This window comes from Solanum dulcamara, chromosome 12 (assembly GCF_947179165.1).
Source record: "Solanum dulcamara chromosome 12, daSolDulc1.2, whole genome shotgun sequence".
NCBI lineage: Eukaryota > Viridiplantae > Streptophyta > Magnoliopsida > Solanales > Solanaceae > Solanum > Solanum dulcamara.
Genome location: NC_077248.1, coordinates 45,598,744 through 45,607,336, shown reverse-complemented (window position 1 = coordinate 45,607,336; position 8,593 = coordinate 45,598,744).

The following is an 8,593-nucleotide window of genomic DNA, read 5'->3' as shown; positions in this document are numbered from 1 at the left end:
TTAGGGCCAGGAAGCTAATCTCAAAAGGGTGTATCTATCATATTGTCCGAGTGAAAGATGGCAATGTTGAGTCTCCATCTCTTGAGTCGGTCCCAATTGTCAATGAGTTTCCCAACGTCTTTCCTGAGGATCTGCCTAGAGTCCTTCCTAATAGAGAGTTCGACTTCGGGATTGATGTTCTTCCTGATACCCAGCCTATCTCAATCCCTCCATATAAAATGGCTCCAGCCGAGTTGAAAGAGTTGAAGGAGCAGTTGAAGGACTTGCTAGATAAGGGATTCATTAGGCCGAGTGTCTCACCATGGGGTGCTCCCGTCCTATTTGTGCAAAAGAAGGATAAGTCTCTTAGGATGTGTGTTGACTACAGGCAGTTGAATAAGGTCACCGTAAAGAACAAATACCCTCTCCCCTGATTAGATGATTTATTTGATCAACTTCAGGGTGCCACGTGTTTGTCAAAAATAGACTTGAGATCCAGCTACCATCAGTTGAAGGTGAGGGAATGTGATATTCCGAAGACCGCCTTTCGGACTCATTATGGCCACTTTGAATTTTTGGTCATATCCTTTGGGTTGACAAATGCCCCCGCAGCATTCATGGATCTCATGAACCGGGTGTTTAAACCATATCTTGATATGTTTGTGATTGTATTCATAGATGATATTCTGGTCTATTCCAAGAATGAAGAGGAGCACAATCATCATCTTAGAGTCGTCTTGCAAATTCTGAAGGACCAGGTATTGTATGCAAAGTTCTCCAAATGTGAATTTTGGCTTGCATCAGTGGCTTTCCTAGGCCACATTATATCTGGAGATGGTATTCAGGTTGATGCTCAGAAAATTGAAACTGTGAAGAATTAGCCCAGACCCACATCCCTGACAGAGATAAGAAGCTTCTTGGGTTTGGCCGGCTATTATCGAAGGTTTGTAGAGGGATTCTCATCCATATCATCACCATTGACTAAGCTGACCCAAAAGAAGGCCAAGTTCTAATGGTCCGATGCTTGTGAGGAGAGTTTCCAAAGACTGAAGGCCAAGCTAATCACTGCTCCTGTCTTGACTTTGCTAGATGGAACATAGGGCTTTGTGGTCTACTGTGATAGATCCAGAATTGGTTTGGGTTGTGTGTTGATGCAAAGGGGGAAGGTGATAGCCTATGCTTCAAGACAGCTTAAGGTTCATGAGAAAAACTACCCAACTCATGACTTTGAGCTGGCAGCTGTGGTATTTGCGCTAAAACTTTGGCGCCACTACTTGTATGGAGTGCATGTTAATGTGTTCACCGATCACAAGAGCTTGCAATATATTTTTAGCCAGAAGGAACTCAACCTGAGGCAAAGGAGATGGCTCGAGCTGCTCAAGGATTCTGATATGAGCGTCCTCGACCATCTAGGTAAATCTAATGTTGTTGCTGATGCTCTTAGCAGGTTGTCCATGGGTAGCACTGCCCATGTGGAGGAGGGAAGGAGGGAATTGGCGAAGGAGGTATATAGATTAGCCCGATTGGGAGTTCGACTCGAACAAAACAATGAAGGTGGATTAAATGTTCGAGATGGGGCTACGTCCTCACTTGTAGCAGAGGTAAAGGAGAAACAAGATCAGGATCCCGTCCTCCTCCGGTTGAAGGAAGTTGTTCACAAACAAGGGGTGATGGTTTTCACCAAAGGGGCAGATAGTGTGTTGAGGTACCAAAGTAGATTGTGTGTACCTGATGTCGATGATGTTTGAGAGAGGATTATGGCCGAAGCGCATAGTTCCAGATACTCTATTCATCCAGGCTCCATAAAAATGTATCATGACTTGAGGGAAATCTATTGGTGGAGTGGGATTAAGAGGGATATTGTGGAATTTATTTCCAAGTGCCCGAATTGCCAACAGGTGAAGGTTGAGCATCAAAGGCCATGTGGTGTAGCCCAAAACATAGAAATTCCAGAATGGAAGTGGGAGATGATCAACATGGACTTTATCACTAGTTTGCCAAAATACCAAAAGCAACACGATTTGATTTGGGTAATTGTGGATAGGATGACGAAATCAACTCACTTCTTGGCAGTTAAGACTACTGACACTGCAGAAGATTATGAAAAATTTGTACATTCAAGAGATCGTCAGACTGCATGGGGTTCTCTTGTCTATCATCTCAGACAAAGGATCTCAATTCACTTCCCAATTTTGGAAATCCTTTCAGAAGGGACTGGGTTCGAAGGTGAACTTGAGTACGACTTTCCACCCCCAAACAGATGGCCAGGCAGAGCGCACCATCCAGACATTGGAAGATATGTTGAGGGCATGTGTGCTTGACTTCAAGGGAAATTGGGATGATCACTTACCTCTCATAGAGTTTGCATATAATAATAGTTATCATGCAAGCATTCAAATGGCTCCTTATGAAGCCTTGTACGGGAGGAGGAGTAGATCGCCCATTGGGTGGTTTGAAGTTGGTGAAGCCGAGTTGATTGGGCCCGATTTTGTTCATCAAGCCATGGAGAAGGTGCGAGTTATTAAAGATAGGCTAAAGACAGCCCAAAGCCGCCAAAAATCTTACACTGATGTGAAGAGGAGATACTTAGAGTCTGAGGTGGGTGATTGGGTATACTTGATAGTGTCACCCATGAAGGGTGTCATGAGGTTTGGAAGGAAGGGGAAGCTCAGTCCTCGATATATTGGTCCTTACCAGATTTTGAGGCGGATTGAGAGTGTTGCCTATGAGTTGGAGTTGCCCTCAAGCTATCCTCTATTCATCTGGTGTTCCACGTTTCGATGTTTAAAAAGTGCTTAGGCGATCCCTCATTGGTAGTCCCCATTGATAGCATTGGAATTAAGGATAGCTTGTCCTATGAGGAGGTTCCAGTCCAAATTATTGATGGCCAAATTTGCAAACTAAGGAACAAAGAGATTGCCTAAGTCAAAGTCCTGTGGAGGAACCAAATTGTTGAGGAAGCCACATGGGAATCGGAGGAAGCCATGAAATCTAAATATCCACGTCTATTCCTGCCTACCGAGGAGAATGTTGAAGGTAATGTCCATTTCCTTGACTTGAATTCATTTGTGCATTTTGGGTTTTGATTGATAATTGTTTGATAATTTGATTGGTTGAATGACTGAAATTTTGATTGTGATTTATAACCCGAGTCCATTCTTGGTTCCTCATCATTCGAGGACGAATGATCCCAAGGGAGAGATAATGTAATACCCCTCAAAATTTTTCCCTAAGATTCGGACCTTCCTTGTATACGTGTAGGGTCTAACTGAATTATTTTGAAGTATGTGCTTGAGTTAAGATGAGTCCCTGAGTAATTGAAGAGTATTGGAGGCGATGTGGGGTCACAGAGGACCCCTAGGACCAAGCTAAGCCCAAAAGATTCGTCGTGGCTAAGTTTTAGGATGAGTTCATATAAGGGGTCGACTTCTAATGATCCTATCTTTTAAAAGACGACAATCTGGGTGGCCCACGACCTATTAAATTAAAGGTTGTCGAGTCTTCTTTCCAATGCTACCAAGAATGTAAATTTTGAAGTTCGAAGTCGAAAGATATGATGATCCTAAGACGAACTAGCACGGCAGAAATTTAATTTTTTGGCCTTGGTTGCAACTGCTGGGGAAATAGACTTGGCGCTGTTAGGGCGCGACGCGCCACTATTATGCCAGAAACATGCCTCAGTAGTTTGGTCCTTGGCGCGACGCGCCACTAAAAGTTGTGCAGGGTTTTTCAAGACTAATTTCTAGAACCCAGGAACAGTAGCCTTGGCGCTGTAAGGGCGCGACGCGACACTATCACACCAGAAACATGCCTCAGTAGTTTGATCTCTGGCGCGGCGCGCCACTATGAGGTGTGTAGGTTTTAGGCTTAATCGGCCTGGCGCTGCAATGGCGCAATGCGCCACTATCGCGCCAGGAGTATTTTTGCCTATTTTTCAGAACTTTTGAGAAGGGGCAATTTGGGAACTGTCCCAAATTATATATGTATCATCCTTGAGCATTTGGGGACATATTTTTAGCCCCCCCACTCTCTCTAGAAAAGCCCAAGAAAACTCTGTCTTCTTCATCTTCTTCTTCTTCTTCTCCATTTTCGACAAAGATTTGTCCCAAGAGCTTCAAGACTCCAAGTTCCCATTGAAGACCCAACAACAAGGTTTTCTTCAAGTATTCACTAAGGTATGTAAGTCTATCTAAAACATGGGTTGAGTCCACCTATGTGCCCTATACCTTCTTTGAGGATAAATGCCCACAGAAATGGAGTTTCTTGCTAGGGTTGTGTTCAAATGAGTTTTGTTGTCCATTAGAGTGATTCTTGCTATGTTGATGAGGTTTAGTCAAGAAATTCCAAGAAGATTCTTTATGTGAGTATGAGTTGATGAAGATGAGTTGTTAAATATGTTTTATTGATTTTCTTAGCTATGTGGATTATGATAAAGGATGCTATTTTCTTAAAAATGATGCTTATCTTGAATTGTTGATTTAAAGCCTTGGTGTTGTGATGAGTTTCAAAGATTGATTAAATGGATAGAGGAAATGATTGGTTATGTTTACATGTTGCTATAAATGTTCCTTTAAATTTCTCTTGAAAGATATGATTTAGAGATGATTGATTGTGCTAGAGTGGATGAGTTGACAAGGTTTAAATGAGACTTGTCGATATGATTTGATTGAATCGATTGGATGGAGTTTTATGAGCATTGAGTCTTGGGAGGAGTATCAAGCACTGAATTGGGTAAGAGTAATCCATACTCGAACCCAATAACTACGTCGCCAAATGTAGGAGAGGATTGAACCGTTAAAGTCAGATGTTTCCCCAAAATGTTTGTCCTGACATTATAGGACTTGGTTGAATTGGATCCATGATTGGTTGACTCGTTCATGCCCTAGCAAAGCATGAATGTACACAACGACAACGTCAGCTTGTTGTACTATCACTGGCTCATAAGTGATGGTTGTCGGATAAGAAAAACTCCCACATAAGTCTTGATAGTACTCTGAGTCGGATTGAGTTGAATGGTATGTGAATGGTCCCATCTAAACCGTATTTTGTTTAGACCTAGGACACTTGATTGAGTTCTTATTTCTCTTGAGTTGAGTTCCGAGTAGGTTTTATATTTCCTTTATGTCATTTCATTCGGCCATTTTACATACCAGTACATTCCATGTACTGACGCCATTTGGCCTACATTATTTCATGATGCAGAGACAGGTGCTAGAGATCATCAACCGACGCTCCGTTGAAGATCCACACCTACTTCCAGCTAGCGGTGAGTCCTCCTAGTTCCGGAGGATATTAAGCCCTTTTTGTATAGTTTTGATGTCATTTACTTTATCTTGATTGTGGGTAGCCATGGGTTTGTCATGGGCACCTGCTAGGTTGTAGATAGAGGCTTCATAGGCCGGAGTATAGAAATGTTGAATTGTTTTTTTGAGTAGCCCTTTTTAAAAATTTCTTGTCGAGTTGATGATTGTTTGGCCTTTGGCCCTAATTTATGAACAGTATATCATTAATTGAGTTTTTCGCTAAGAGAATGTGATTGACTGAATGTGTGATTGGACCAGGTGGTTCGCTCGGGGGTCAGAAATGACCTTCGAGTGCCGGCCACGCCTAGGGTACCCTCCTGGGTCGTGACAAATATATCATCCTTCTAGGATTGGGAGAACATTTCTTTATAGGTTTGGGACTACTTGAAATATATACATAGGGGATGTAGTTGGAGATTCTAAAGTATGGTACACTTCCTTTTTTTCATAGTGGAAAACGCCTTTTACTTGGAAGATTAGGCCTAGCCAAACCTCGTGAAATATTTGTATTTTTTTTTTCTATTTTCTTTGTTTGTGGTTGTGTGCTAGTTAACCAACGATATTCTCACAACATAAATCTCAGGATCTACAATTGTATACAATAAATACTTGAAAATTCCTTGACAATTAATCTTATTTTCGATAGGGTTTTTCCCTCAAATAGAAACCTAATGGGCGCCAAGCGTGAGAGAATGCTAGACGTTAGTTAATTCTCCTCTGAATAAGAGAGTTTCAGGCCAAAGGGATATGGATGTATTCAGAGAACTTGCAAATGTGGTCCAGTTGAGAAATAACTTTTTTTTCTTCTTTAATAATCTTAAGCAACAATGAAAAATCCTACAAGACGTATAAAATTAAAATGCTAAATTACGAGAAGAGATGAAAACTTTTATTTCCTATTAATTGGTTTTGTATTGCTCGAATTCTTCAAAATTATTGTTAGATACTAATAAGAAGCACTACTTTTAGTGAATTCACACTCAATTGATAACATTTTTGAAGACTAAGAGCAACTTAATTAAATGCTATTTTAATTTCTATATATTATCATTTGATAATTTTTTTCTTTTTTGTGTGAAAACTACAATGATATTTTGAATAGTTGATCATTTAAAGAAACACATTGAAAGGTACTGCTATTACTTCAATAAAATCATATGCATCACTACAATGATTCAAGTGGCCAAGATTTGAAAGCTCAAATGGGGATGATTTTGGAAAATCTCAATATTTAGTTGGTTGGATATATTTAAAATCATTGCATTGCTATTATATAGATTTTCAAATCTAATCAGAGTTGAAGTTTTGTGTGTGTATATATTAGCCTCTGGACACGTGTGAACGTAATGAGTAACAGAATTTTAAAGTGAAAAATAAAAGCTATAATTGATGAATAATCAGTGCAAGGAAGCAAGGACATGTTTAATAATCACCATATAAATTGACATTTTTTGAGAACATGCACACATACACACATAAAGTTCACAAACATTACTATAAAAAAGCGTTAGGATGCAGGCTAACTCGACATCAATGATCTGAAATTCACTACTAATGTAATATTAGTGTAAATAGTCACATTTGAAGTCATTCTAAATTTCAATAGTTAAAGAATTATAACTTAAACTGTAACTGAAACATATACGATTTTAGTAAAATAATAAGGATAACTAATCTGTGATGGCATCTACATCCAACTCAGTAGGTGAACTAATTCCATATTTTAATACATTTCTAGCATTTGAAAGCATAACGTAAGTGTAAACAGTAATAAATTACAAATAATATGTTCAATTCAACATAGATGCGGAAAGTACAATCGAACTACCCTAAAAATCCGGTGATATGAGTCAAGAGAACCTAACTGAAAATAAATACAATGAGATATTGACACCATACTATCTAGTAAAGGAAAAAATACAACAAGATCCCAAGGAGCAAAGTCACAATTGAATCGACACACAACACATCTGAAACTCCAACTGACGTAACTCATACCGCTCCACTGTATCCCATTAGCACTTGCAACCAAACCTGCACATAAAAATGCAACAAGTGTAGACTTGTCAGGACCCAAAAATTAGGGTCTTAATAACACCTACCCTAATTCCTCTGGTAGGTAAGCCAATCTTTGATAAGACACAAAACATAGATTAAACACGAAAATAATGTAGATGATAACACAGTATTCAAACTCTCAGGGTAGATGATAACACAATATTCAAGGCTAAGTGTCATATATACAAGAGATTTCTAATACAAGAAACACTAAATCTAGTACATCAGTCGTCCAAAAGTAGTAAAGATAAAAAATAAAGATAGATGAAGGTATGTCAAGACTCTGATCACAAGGATCGCACCACAACTTTGAGTCACAAGTACTTCACTCGATCAGAGTCAACGAGTGCCACTAGTATCGAAATCTGCATCAAAAAAAATACAAGAAGTCTGGTATGAGTACAAGACACAAGTACTCAGTAGGCATTATAGGTCGACTGAACTTAAGTAATAACTATATTGCATAAACAATATTAGATAATCATGCACGCAGAAAAGTCTGAACATTTTAAACAACATGATATAAGAGGCCATACAACAGATAATATAGTGAAATGTAATTCAATGCAAAATGCAATGGTCAATAATTCTACCAGTATACACCCCTTTCATAGTGGCATGCTGTGAGGTGGGATTCATGGGGGACTGATGAGATCCATATATCCATTTGACATCTTACCTCGAACTCATCCGACATTTACCTCAAACTCATATGTCCGTTTGTCATCTTACCTCAGAATCATTCGGCATCTAACCTCGAACATAACAATACAAGAGAGTGCATTTTCTTTCAAAAGTATTATTTTCAATAGCACTAACCTAGTGATGAGTGGGATCTATCAGAATGAATGAATATGCCCGATTACAAATATAAATGTCTTTCTCAACATATAAATATAGGTTACAATTATAATAACTTAACCTCAAATCGTGTGTAACATCTCTAAATTTTTTAAGCTAAGACTCAAATTATTTTTCGTATGTGTATACACCCGTATTGGATGATTCCTAATTGTGCATAGGTGATAAGGTCAATTTCTAATTAAGTGTAGAAAGTGTTTTGGTAATGAATTAAGATCGTAAGAATTGTCTAGCACAAAGTTGAGTTGAAAGCTTCCTAACCGATTGAGTTTCGATGTAAGCTTTTACTTGGGCCAACTTAAAAAGAGAATATATTTTAGAATATGATGGGTTATGTGTCCCACAACCCACTTAACTAATGGTCTTTGAGTCTTCTTTCCAACTCCACCAAT